The sequence below is a fragment of the Mustelus asterias genome, unplaced genomic scaffold (assembly GCF_964213995.1).
Source record: "Mustelus asterias unplaced genomic scaffold, sMusAst1.hap1.1 HAP1_SCAFFOLD_449, whole genome shotgun sequence".
Classification (NCBI taxonomy): domain Eukaryota; kingdom Metazoa; phylum Chordata; class Chondrichthyes; order Carcharhiniformes; family Triakidae; genus Mustelus; species Mustelus asterias.
The window spans coordinates 35,386-48,424 of NW_027590402.1; positions in this window are offsets into that span (position 1 = coordinate 35,386).

The following is a 13,039-nucleotide window of genomic DNA, read 5'->3' on the forward strand; positions in this document are numbered from 1 at the left end:
ACAATTGCTACATCCCTCCCTCTTTAAATCCTTCAAACAATCTCCAATAACCAGGTTACTCAAGCCCAAATTCTAACTAAACAAGTTGGACAATTATAAATCAAGTCTTTGAGGGGTTTTTCTGTTTCTCGTGGAACGGCGTAATTCCGTAGTCTGAGATGCTTCCACCGGATTGACATTAGCATGGAGCATATAACAGGTATCTCTTCTGTAATGTCCTAACTATGTTAGGGGTTTGGGTTTTAAGCAAAAGGGAGAAAGATGTGGTTTGCACACATTGATTCAAACTGACAATGACAGATTTATTGAGGAGCTGCTGCTTGTACAGAGTCCAAACTGAAATTAAACAGGAACCTGTGAAACACCCCAATGACATCACCATCAAACCATGTGACCAATACTTAAAGCAATCATGGAACCATTTAAATATATAACATCTTTTGACAAAGGCAGTTCATACTTGCTTCCACAGAGACATCAGTTTTGTCTACAACAGGTCAGTCAGGTACTTTGGTGCTTACAGGTTCAAAAACATTTCTTGATGACTGCACTGACTGCTGGAGCATCTCTCTACTCCTCCAGCAATCCACATGTTCACAAACGATCCGTCCCTCCATGTCCACTGGGTGCGACGGGGGTCCAGTCACTGAGACACTAATTCCAGAGATCTAATTTGATTCACTACCGAGGTTTCATATTATGGCACCATGTCTTTTTATGTACTTAAAGGGGGTGGGGGGGGGGGCGGTTTGACAGAGGTGTCATAGACAAAAAGACAAAGAGAATGGAAATGATGGTGATCTTCTGGGTCCTGCTTGCGGACAGAGCAAAGGTGTTCTCCATTTTTAAAAAAATTTTAAACTTTAAACTTCTCTCTTAGTGGTAGAGAGTTCTCCTGGTGATCGCTGCAGCTTTTCCTTTCCCTTTGGCCGCCCGGAGCATCCACTTTTCTTCTTTTTGATGAGCCCATTTCTTTTGTTAATTTCACTCCAAGATCCAGTGTCGTCCATTCAGGACCTGCGCTTTTTTAAAACTCTTTAACTTCTTTCTATCAAAGGAGACTTCTCCCCAAAGCCTCAGAATGTTGCTATGTGCAGTCCCTCAGTGCACGGACCGCTGCCACAGAACCTCTGCCTACTCCACTGGAATCCGGAGCCTGGCAGTCTCAGCCTCTTCATTGTCCCATTCTTCTGGGGACCATGCTACAACTCCCTGGAACATTTTTTCTTCTACACCTAAAACACCGCTCCGTGCACTCTTTTCTCTCTCTTCAAAAAAAACTCTACGGGAACTCATTTTTAAAATTCCATTTTTTCCGATTTAAAGCCACGGTTCTTGCTTCTGAGGGTTATCCTTTTGATTTTTTTTATACATTTCTAAACCTTGACTGTACTGGCCAATCCAGGTTTTTTCCCCATCTCCCCTCAGGGTCTCACTGGGTTTGTTCACCCAAGGACAAGCAGTTCGATGAGTATTGCTTTTCTTCAGACTTTGATTAAAACAGGATGCTCACTGATGTCGGGCCACAGGCAGTGTCATCAATAACCCATCCCATCCCCGTCTCCAATACAATGACGCACGCTCACAGATTTTGTCAGGAACACAAAAGGGATTTATTAATAAGGGAAATAGCCTCACGCCCTGCGCCACCCCTCTCCCCCCCCATCATCCAGCTGCCCTGGCACAGCCCACTGGTTGCTCCCAGTCTCTCCATGTTTTTAACATATTTTCAGACTGTCTTCTGCCTAAGAGAGGGCTCCACCCCCTGGGGTGATTACCCACTCTCAGTCTCAATTTATCTCTCAGGCTAGGTGACCCTCTTCTGCTGTGTTGTCCTTAAAGGGACAATCACCACAGTTCGGTACAAGAAAGACATGGTCAGATTCCACAGGTGGTTAGACCCCAGCTGGAGAATTGGGTCCAATTCTGGGCACATTTCGGGAAGGATGTCACTGCCTTGGAGAGGGTACAAGGGAGATTCTCTAAAATGGGACCAGATGATGAGAGACTTTAGTTACACAAAGAGACTGGAGAAACTGCAATGTTTTCCCCTTTGAACAGAGAAAGTGATGGGGAGATTTAGTAAAGGTCTTCAAAAGGGTATGGAAAGAGTAAATCGAGAGAAACTTTTCCGCGACCGGAACGTCAGTACCCAGATTTAAAGTTATGCTCAGTAGAATCAGGGGTAGGGTGAACCTTGTATTCAAATCCCTCTGTGGCCTCGCCTTTATCTGTGATCTCTTCTGAACCCACAATACACCGCGATCTCTGTGTTCCTCCAATTCTGGTCGCTTCCGCATTTCCCATTTTCTTCACTCCACCATTGGTGGCCGAGTCTTCAGCTGCCTGGGTCCTAACCTTTGGAATTCCCTCCCTAAACCCCTCTGCCTCTCGACCACTCGTCTTTCAGGAGCTGCTTAAAACTCACCCTTCAGGCCAAATTTCCTGATCACTTGCTCTCCCATCTCCTAATGTGGTCGAGTCTCAATAGTTTAAGCCAACTATCTGTCTGTAGGTCATGTTACTCACATGAATACACAAGGTAGGGCCAATACTGGTCTGAAATGCTTCACATTAACTTGGTTTGATTTATTATTTGATTTGCTATTGTAACATGGATTAGTACAAAGTGAAAAGTATCGTTTCTTGCGTGCTACACAGAAGCGCACAAGACAAAGCATTCATAGTTCATGGAGTTCATAGAGAAGGAAATGAGAGAGTGCAGAATGTAGTGTTACAGTCTCTACTCTACACTAGGATGTAGAGAAAGATCAACTTAATACAAGATAGATCCATTTGAAAGTCTGACGGCAGCAGGGAAGAAGCTGTTCTTGAGTCGGTAGGTACATGACCTCAGACTTTTATATCTTTTTCCCGATGGAAGAAGGTGGAAGAGAGAATGTCCGGGATGCGTGGGGTCCTTAATCATGCTGGCTGCTTTTCCGGGAAATATAGACAGTGTTAATGGATGGGAGGCTGGGTCGAGTGATGGACTGATACTCACTGAGTATCAGTCTAACCACAGTTTGTTCCGTAATTAATGACCTGGTCTCTCCCACTCTGCCCTGTCTCTTCAATGCCCAATATTTACCTGCAAGCAATCCTGGTTATTCATAAATAATTGATGGTGTATCGTGGTGCCTCTGTGACTCCTCCACCACTCTTTATCTTGCTCCGAGAAGCAGCCCAAGGAAAACAAAGACAGAATGAGATATAAACAAACTTTGAAGCTGGAGGTAAACACAGTTAATAACCTTGGGCAGACAGTACAAACCATTCAGTATCAATCTGTGGCAGGCAGAGGGTGTGAAAGTGCCTCGCTGTCTCGACCTGTTGCCATGACTTCTCGTTCCATATATTCTTCATATGCAACCATTCCAGCATACTTAACTTGTTTACTTATTTATATGATTCTTTTCAATTATTCAGCGACCTGCCCGTGTCTGCTGTGTCACTCACACCTTCTGCACAGCGCCCTACTCAATTTCATACAGTACGAACCACTTGCATTTACGTAGCACCTTTAACGTACCAAACCATCCCAAGGTACGTGCAAGAAGAGATGGAACTGCGCGACGTAAGGAGACTTTAAGACAGGTGATCCAAAGCTTGATCAAAGTGAGAGGTTTCAAAGGGGGTGAGAGGGGTGGAGAGGTTTAGGGAGGGAATTCCAGAGCTTGGGGCCCAGACAGCCGAAGGCAAGGCCACTCTTGGTGGAGAGGTGTAAGATGGGCAGGAGAAAGAGGCCAGGAAGGGGGAGTGCACAGATCTTGGAGGATTGTGAGACTGGAGGAGGTTCCGCGCAGAGATAGGAATGGGTGAGGCCACGGGGGAACTTGCAAAAAAGGGATGAGAATTTTCAAATCGAGGCATTTCTGTATTTTGAGCTGGTTTTGGTCAGTGTGCATGGGGCAGGGGGAAAGGTGGTATTTGGTATGAATAGGCAACAGAGTTCTGGATGAGCTGAACTTTACAGATGGAGCAAGGTGTGACACCGGGCAGGAGAGGATTGGAACGGTTTGTATTTCTGAGGGTCTCCGTGATATTTTGAAATGTTGGGAGGAAAGAAATTCAAACTCTACGATCACTCCAGGGTCAGTGAATGCATTCTTAAATCTAAGCTAAGACCCATTCCATAGCCTTAAGAGTGTCCAGGGGCACTGTGTAGGTGCAGCACTGTCAGAGGTACTATATTTCTGATTGAGTGCCAAACCAAGCCCTAAAAACAAATTGTTGTGTCATTGCTGTTTGTGGGATCTTGCTGTGCACATATAGGCTGCTAAGTTTCCCTCTTTACAACTGTAATTACACTTAAAAAGTACTACATTGGTAGCAAAACTCTTTCAGCATCCTGAGGGTATAAAGACCATAGAATCCACGGTATCCATACAGTGCAGAAGGAGACCATTCTGCCCATCGAGTCATCACCGAGTCTTGGAAAGAGCATCTTACCCAGGCCCACACATTTACCATGACTAACTCTAAATCACCTAACCTATAGATCTCGGGACACTAAGGACAATTTAACATGACAAATCCATCCTACCTGCACACCTTTCGGACTGTGGGAGGAAACCAAAGTTTGCCAGAAGAGGTGTTGCAGTAACATGCCTGGCACTGAGTGTCAGGACATGGAGGCCAGGGATGTGGCAGGGCTCCTGACGAGGTTAGGGAAGGGTAGGGGGCATCTGGGGAGGTGACAGAGGGCGCGGGGTCGGGGGGGGGGGGGGTGGTGATTGGAGTCCCAGGATTAGGCTGGGGGTGGGGGGCAGCCAGGGAGCTCTGGAGGCCTTCGGGCCTATGTGGGCATCTTCTGCTCAGGACCCCCTCCTGCATTTCCCTCCTCAGATGTAGGTTTTTAAATTTTGCCATTAAACCCTCGCTCTGCCATCTGTCTGCTGGCCTAAAAATTGAGGCTGGATCTGAAAAGCCCTTAAGCGACCACCAAGCACCCTCGTAAGGGCCTTAACTGACGAGAGTGGCCTTCCACCCCGGGGTTCTGCCCACCTCGCCGTAAAATTGCTTCCAGGTCAGGGAGGGGGCTTCCCGGAGGGAATCCTGTCCATGCAATTTCACACTCCCATCCCCACCTGAAAACCCACCAGGGGGAAGCTTGGAACAAGGCCATGGAGCATGACTGTTATGCACCAGTTGTGAGATTTTTATATCTATCTCAAAGTGTCTCTGTATGTATCTGATGGTAAGGCATTGGCCTGTATCTCTTTCCACATTGTCAATGTTGTTTCCCACCCCAGAGCCACAGAATCCACAGTTTCCTTTATTAATGGATAGATGGTAAAGATTGTAAAGATTCCAACATTCATCCTCTTTTATTCATGTCCCTGTAATTGGTTACTTGGCTCCAGAATAACTTCTTAATAAGTTGAGAGCAGGCAGTTGTAATTCTGTTCTTTATTATCGGCTTTATGTGTTGACCACAAATAGCTCACAAAGGAAACCTTCCTCTGCAGTTGGAATGTGATATTAAGGGAAGTCTTGGACCGTTTTATCTACAATTAGACAGAGCTGAAGGCTGTAACTTAAAAAATAATTCCTCGGATGTGGCTGCCACTGGCTGGCCAGCATTTATTGCCCATTTCTAATTGCCCTTTGAGCAGGTGGTGGTGAGCTGCCTTCTTGAAACGCTGCAGTCCATGAGATGTAATTACATCTAGGGAGGGAGAGAATTCAGGATTTTGTTAGGGAGGGGATTCAGGATTTTGACCCAGCGATATATTTCCAAGTCAGGATGGTGATTGGCTTGGAGAGGAACTGTAATAGATCAAAAGCAGCTCGATGTGGCTGGAATCAACAATAGGCTTTATTGCCAAACAATAAGATTGATCTATACACAACAAGGTCAGACTAGATTACAATACTCGACTCCCTCGCTCGAACTGCGAGTCCCTCCTCCACGCATGGTCCTTGCCCTCCTGCCCATTGGCTCAGCTTCCTGCCGGAACGATCCAATGGGTCCAGACCAATCATGTGACACTTGGGAAATAACCCCCCCTATAAGGGCCACTCTACTACAGGAACCTCCAGGTGGTGGTGTTCCCAGGTATGGAAGGTGCTATCGAAGCAGTTGATGAGTTGCTGCAGTGTATCTTGTAGATGGTACACACGGCTGCCAGTGTGTGTCAGTGGTGGAGCGAGAGAAACTGTGACATTGAGTTCTGTGGCACGACCAGCATTAGGGAAGCTCTGCACTTCTGGGCAGCCCATATGCACCCATACTAGCTAGGGTACTAACGTGAGTATACAATGTGAGCAGCGGGAACTTTCAACACAGGCACCTCATCACCTCAAACTGTTCCTCCAGCTGATTTGACAGATGTTTTTGAATGTTGGACTGTGCGGCTCTGGACAAGAGAAAGCAGCAGACTAGTCTGAGCAGCGAGAGAAGAATGATTTCAGCACCGGGGTCTGAGGCTCCTTCTCGGTGTGGGGGAGATGGGCCACTCCCAAGAGAGGTGACAGTGCAAGAGTTTTATCGGTTTCAGATGCAGAGAGAGGGCCACCCTCAGTGTAGAGCGAAACAGCTGCACAGAATGCTCCAAAATAGGCTGGCAGAGGAAGTATAGAAGGAATCCGAGGCTGGATCAATAAGATCCAACCTTGCAAGACACCTCCCAATGAGATTGTTTCAATAGCTAACAGCCACCCCTGAAAATGGAGGTCGACACTGGCGCTGCGGCCACTGTTATAGGAGAAAACAGCTAAAGATATCTCTAGAAGGGGCTGCACCCCTTCAGTCTGACCTATTCTGAGGCTACTCTAGCAACGTACATTGGAGAGACATTAAGCATAGTGGAGTCAACCTCTGTGCCTGTGTCCTAAAAGAACCAGTCAGCTCAACTATCAGGGTGATTGAAGGACAGAGGCTCATGGGACAGGATTGGTTAAAACAAATAAAACTGGACTGACTGGAAATATTTAATGTTCAGGAATTCTAAGAGCTCCTATGGAAATATCAGGAGGTATTCCAGAGGGAACTGGGTGGGACAAAACCAAATTAACTTAAACTCTGAGGCTACACCTAAGTTTTTTCAAGCTTGCCCAGAGCCGTATGGATTACACCAGAAAGCAGAGGTTGAACTGAAGAGATTGGAAGACCAGGGCATCATTGACCCTGTATAGTCCCCATCCTGAAGCCTGACTGCACCATGAGGATCTGTGGGGACTACAACCTAACAGTAAAGAGGAGAGCTCCACTGCCTCGCTCACTACCCCATTCCCAGGATAAAGGACCTCAATGCTGGGTTTGCAGGGGGCCTCAAATATACTAAGCTGGATTTCAGTCATGCTTATCAACAACTGGAATTGGAAGATGACTCCAGAAAGTTTGTTACAATAATTACCCACAATGGATTATATCAGAACATCCAACTGCCATTTGATGTCTCGTCAGCCTGCGCCATTTTCCAGCGCAGCATGGAGAGCCTGTTACAGGGAATCCCCAAAGTGACTGGATACTTGGATGATGTCTTGATTACAGGTGTGTCTCCTGAAGAACAGGGAGTAAACCTGGAGGAAGTCCTCAAGAGGTTTAAGGAACCGGCATACATTCAAAATGTGAGAAATGTACCTTTCCAGCAGACGAGGTTATTCTGTATCCCGGGTTCAGAGTAGATGCAAAGCGGTTGCATCCCCTCAAAGCCGAGGTGAAGGATATTACAGGAGAACCTGCAACCGGAATGTGACAGAACTGAAGTCCTTCCTTGGAATGGTCAATTACTACAGACGTTTCCTGCTGAATGTATCAACATTCTGGCCTCCAACACCAGCTTTTAAAAAAACTCAGCGATGGAAGTGGGGAGAAATACAGAAAGAGGCTTTTGCCCAAGTCAAACAGGCTTTATAATCGTTGACATTGCTCGTGCACTTTGACCCAAGCAAGCTATAAGCAATCACTTGTGACACCTCGCCGTACAGAGTGGGAGCAGTTCTTTCCCACAGAATTGCAGGTGGGTGAAGAAGCCAATTGTGTTCGCTTCAGGCCAAGTGCAGAGAAAAGATATTCACAAATCGACAAGGGAAGTCTAGCAGTCACCCACACGGTGAAGATATTTCACCGGTACAGCTATGGATGCCACTTCACCATCGTGTCCGACCATGAGTCATTGTTGGGGCTTTTCCATGAGGATAAGCCGGTGCTGCCAGGCCTTGGCCAGGGTGCTGAGATGGGCCCTGCTGCTTGCAGCGTACAGCTACACCCTCCAGCATAGACTGGGAACACAGACCTCAAATGTGGATGCATTGAGCTGTTTCCCACTGCCACAGACCATACCGTCACCGCCTGTCCCATAGGAGATTGGCTTTGCATTCCCTGGACATCCTGTCTGTCTCAGCCGCCCACATTAAATTGTGGACAGATAGGTTGCTGTCAAAGGTCAAGAAAATGGTGCTGACAGGGTGGCTCTTGGAAAAGGCAGAGCAAATGAAGCTGTATTTGTGCTGCAGGAACGAGATAACCTGCGAATATGTCATTGTGGGGGGCCTGAGTCATCGTACCACTCCCAGCATGATGTCCATCCTGGTCAGAGCAAAATTAAAATGTTGGCCAGAAGCTATGTCTGTTGGCCTGGCATTGACAGAGACATTGAGCCAATGGTTGGGCAGTGTGAATATTGTCAGACCCAGCAAACATTACCGCAAATCCAAACCCCTGGGAGAGGCTGGGCTGCCCAGGGTCGAGGCTTCATGTCGGTTTCACTGGATCCTTTAAGGGGCACATGTTCTTAATCCAAGTGGCTGGACATTCAGCTCATGAGATCCACCACAGCCACATCTACTGTTGAAAATGTGAGGCAGAAGGGGAGGCGCTGGTCTAGTGGTTTTATCGCCAGAGTATTAATCCAGAAATTCAGCTCATGTTCTGGGGACCTAGGTTCGAATCCCACCACAGCAGATGGTGGAATTTGAATTCAATAAAAACGAATCCTGATTTAAGAATCTTCTGATGACCATGAAACCATTGCCGATTGTTGGAAAAACCCATCTGGTTCACTAATGTCCTTTAGGGAAGGAAATCTGCTGTCCTTACCCGGTCTGGCCTACATGTGACTCCAGAGCCACAGCAATGTGGTTGATTCTCAACTGCCCTTGGGAAACTAGGGATGGGCAATAAACGCTGGCCAGCCAGTGATGCCCCTGTCCCACGAATGAATAGGAAAAAAGATCCACGGTCTTCCCAAAGTGTTTGGATCACACGATGGAACAGCATTCTCAGCTGACAAATGTCAGACTTTTGTCAAGTCTAACAGCATTTGTCATGTGTCAGCTCAGTCTCTGACCATCCTGCCCCAAATGGGCTGACGGACTGAGCCATGCAGATGTTCAAAGCTTCTATGAAGAAGCTCATAGGCCATTGCTGTTGCTATTTGTGGCCATATCACTCGCAGAGATTTAACTTTTAATATGCTGAAAGATTTTCAATCAAGCAAACCTGATTTTTGGCCAAAGTTATTTTTTAAGTATGCTGGGATTTCCTGCGCCAAGCTGGCCTGAAACTTATCAAAGGTGTTAAATGTCGCCCGTGGCTTGTTCTGCTGGTTAACTAACAGAAAGCAAAGAGTGGGGGTAAATGGGTGTTTTTCTGGTCGGCGATCAGTGACTAGTGGTGTGCCTCAGGGATCAGTGTTGGGACCGCAATTGTTTACATTTTACATAGATGATTTGGAGTTGGGGACCAAGTGTAGTGTGTCAAAATTCGCAGATGACACTAAGATGAGTGGCAGAGCAAAGTGTGCAGAGGACGCTGAAAGTCTGCTAAGGGATATAGATAGTCTAAGTGAGTGGGCAAGAGTCTGATAGATGGAGTACAATGTTGGTAAATGTGAGGTCATCCATTTTGATAGGAATAACAGCAAATTGGACTATTATTTACAAGGTAAAAATTGCAGCATGCTGCTGTGCAGAGGGACCTGGGTGTCCTTGTGCATGAATCGCAAAAAGTTGGTTTGCAGGTGCAGCAGGTAATTAAGAAGGCAATTGGAATTTTGTCCTTCATTGCTAGAGGGATGGAGTTTAAAAACAGCGAGGTTATGGTGCAGCTGTATAAGGTGCTGGTAAGGCCACACCTGGAGTACTGTGTACAGTTTTGGTCTCCTTACTTGAGAAAGGATATAGTGGCACTGGAGGGGGTGCAGAGGAGATTCACTAGGTTGATTCTGGAGTTGAGAGGATTTGCTTATGAGGAGAGACTGAGTAGACTGGGGCTATACTCACTGGAATTCAGAAGAATGAGGGGAGATCTTATAGAAACAAAAGATTATGAAGGGAATGGATAAGATAGAAGCAGGGAGGTTGTTTCCACTGGCGGGTGAAACTAGAACTAGGGGGCATAGCCTCAAAATGAGGGGGAGCAGATTTAGGACTGAGGAGGAACTTCTTCACACAAATGGTTGTGAATCTGTGGAATTCCCTGCCCAGTGAAGCAGTTGAGGCTACCTCATTGAATGTTTTTAAGGCAAAGATAGCTACATTTTTGAACAGTAAAGGAATTAAGGGTTATGGTGAGCGGGCGGGTAAGTGGAGCTGAGTCCACAAAAAGATCAGCCATGATCTTATTGAATGGCGGAACAGGCTCGAGGGGCCAGATGGCCTACTCCTGCTCCTAGTTCTTAGAGAACATAGAACAGTACAGCACAGAACAGGCCCTTCGGCCCACGATGTTGTGCCGAGCTTTATCTGAAACCAAGGTCAAGCTATCCCACTCCCTATCATCCTGGTGTGCTCCATGTGCCTATCCAATAACCGCTTAAATGTTCCTAAAGTGTCTGACTCCACTATCACTGCAGGCAGTCCATTCCACACCCCAACCACTCTCTGCGTAAAGAACCTACCTCTGATATCCTTCCTGTATCTCCCACCACGAACCCTATAGTTATGCCCCCTTGTAATAGCTCCATCCACCCGAGGAAATAGTCTTTGAACGTTCATTCTATCTATCCCCTTCATCATCTTATAAACCTCTATTAAGTCTCCCCTCAGCCTCCTCCGCTCCAGAGAGAACAGCCCCAGCTCCCTCTTATGTTCTTGAAAGAAGTTGATTATAGACATTTCGGAGCCAGTGTTTCCTTATATGGGCATTGGAATGTAAGCTATCTGCAGTCAGGCCTGAACATGATGGGGCCTGGAGAGTCCAGAACCTGGCTCTGCCTGATTGGCCTAATCAAACGATGCAATCAAATTTCTGATCAATTCATTGGCCGGCTGCCAAGGAAGCTTTGGTTATAAGAATGCTAACACAAAGAACCTATGTTTAGTGAAAACCCAGAATCAAAGTTCACAGAAGGAGAGAACATCCAGAAGGAGAGAAAAGCTGGTATCCATGTGGCAAAACCCTGGCTGGGTTTCATATTAAGAAGTTTAACGACACCAGGTTAAAGTCCAACAGGTTTATTTGGTAGCAAAAGCCACACAAGCTTTCGGAGCTCCAAGCCCCTTCTTCAGGTGAGTGGGAATTCTGTTCACAAACAGGGCATATAAAGACACAGACTTAATTTACATGAATAATGATTGGAATGCGAATACTTACAACTAATCAAGTCTTTAAGAAACAAAACAACGTGAGTGGAGAGAGCATCAAGACAGGCTAAAAAGATGTGTATTGTCTCCAGACAAGACAGCCAGTGAAACCCTACAGGTCCAGGCAACTGTGGGGATTACGAATAGTGTGACATGAACCCAATATCCCGGTTGAGGCCGTCCTCATGTGTGCGGAACTTGGCTATCAGTTTCTGCTCAGCGACTCTACGCTGTCTTGTGTTGTGAAGGCCACCTTGGAGAACGCTTACCCGAATATCAGAGGCCGAATGTTGGCTGGACCTGCAGAGTTTCACTGGCTGTCTTGTCTGGAGACAATACACATCTTTTTAGCCTGTCTTGATGCTCTCTCCACTCACGTTGTTTTGTTTCTTAAAGACTTGATTAGTTGTAAGTATTCGCATTCCAATCATTATTCATGTAAATTGAGTCTGTGTCTTTATATGCCCTGTTTGTGAACAGAATTCCCACTCACCTGAAGAAGGGGCTTGGAGCTCCGAAAGCTAGTGTGGCTTTTGCTACCAAATAAACCTGTTGGACTTTAACCTGGTGTTGTTAAACTTCTTACTGTGTTTACCCCAGTCCAACGCCGGCATCTCCACATCATGGGTTTCATATGCAAGTGAAAATCAACCTAAAGCCAAGTGATGGTTAGTGAGTAGTCAGTTTATTCATTGCAAGCATTGGCAATTTTCTAAGCAGCTACAAAATAAAGAAAATTGTCTTTCAGTATTTGAAGTCGATTTCATGTCTTTATTCACTATTACCATGCATGTTTGTACAACAAATTGGCCAGTTTTTTTGCAGTCCTACAACACTACACCTCACGCCACCACTGGGGCCTGCAGAGCTGCTAATGGGTCAGTGCCTGCGCTCCCCTTTTGGACTTGGTGTTCTCCAAGTTGTCGGGGAGGGTGGAGGCCAGGCAAGCCTCTCAGAGCCACCCTGACTCTCAGAAAGAGGACAGATCATTTAATGTTGATGATCTCATTTTGCTGAGGAATTCTGGTGGAGGATCTGCCTGGGAAGATTGTGGAGAAGACAGGGCCGGTTTCGTGTGTGGTGAAGGTACAGGGTGGTTGGGTAAAGAAGCTTGTCGACCACTTACAAAGAGGGTAGAGGCAGCTCTGGGGGACAAGTGAGTGGCTCCTGTATCAGTTTTGTCCATACCAGCTTCTGAACTTGAGGTTTCGATGACCAGGGTTGGAGTAAGAGAGTCTCTGGCTCCATTGGCTGAGGCAGAAGATGGGACCAGCAACAGCCTACACCAGCGTGAGCTAATCCATCTGCTCTTTCTGTGGATCCTCTGTCATCAACTCATGAGGGGCTCCTGACAGAGTTGTGGCTTTCTGACAGGGTCCAGAACTCTCAGGACAGACTGACATTAACCACCCCCCCACCCCCCTCCTCAGTGTCCCCACTGTAATCCTATTGCTTGTATACCTATGTGTGTATCTGTTCTTCTCTTTTGTTTTGTCATAGGTATAAC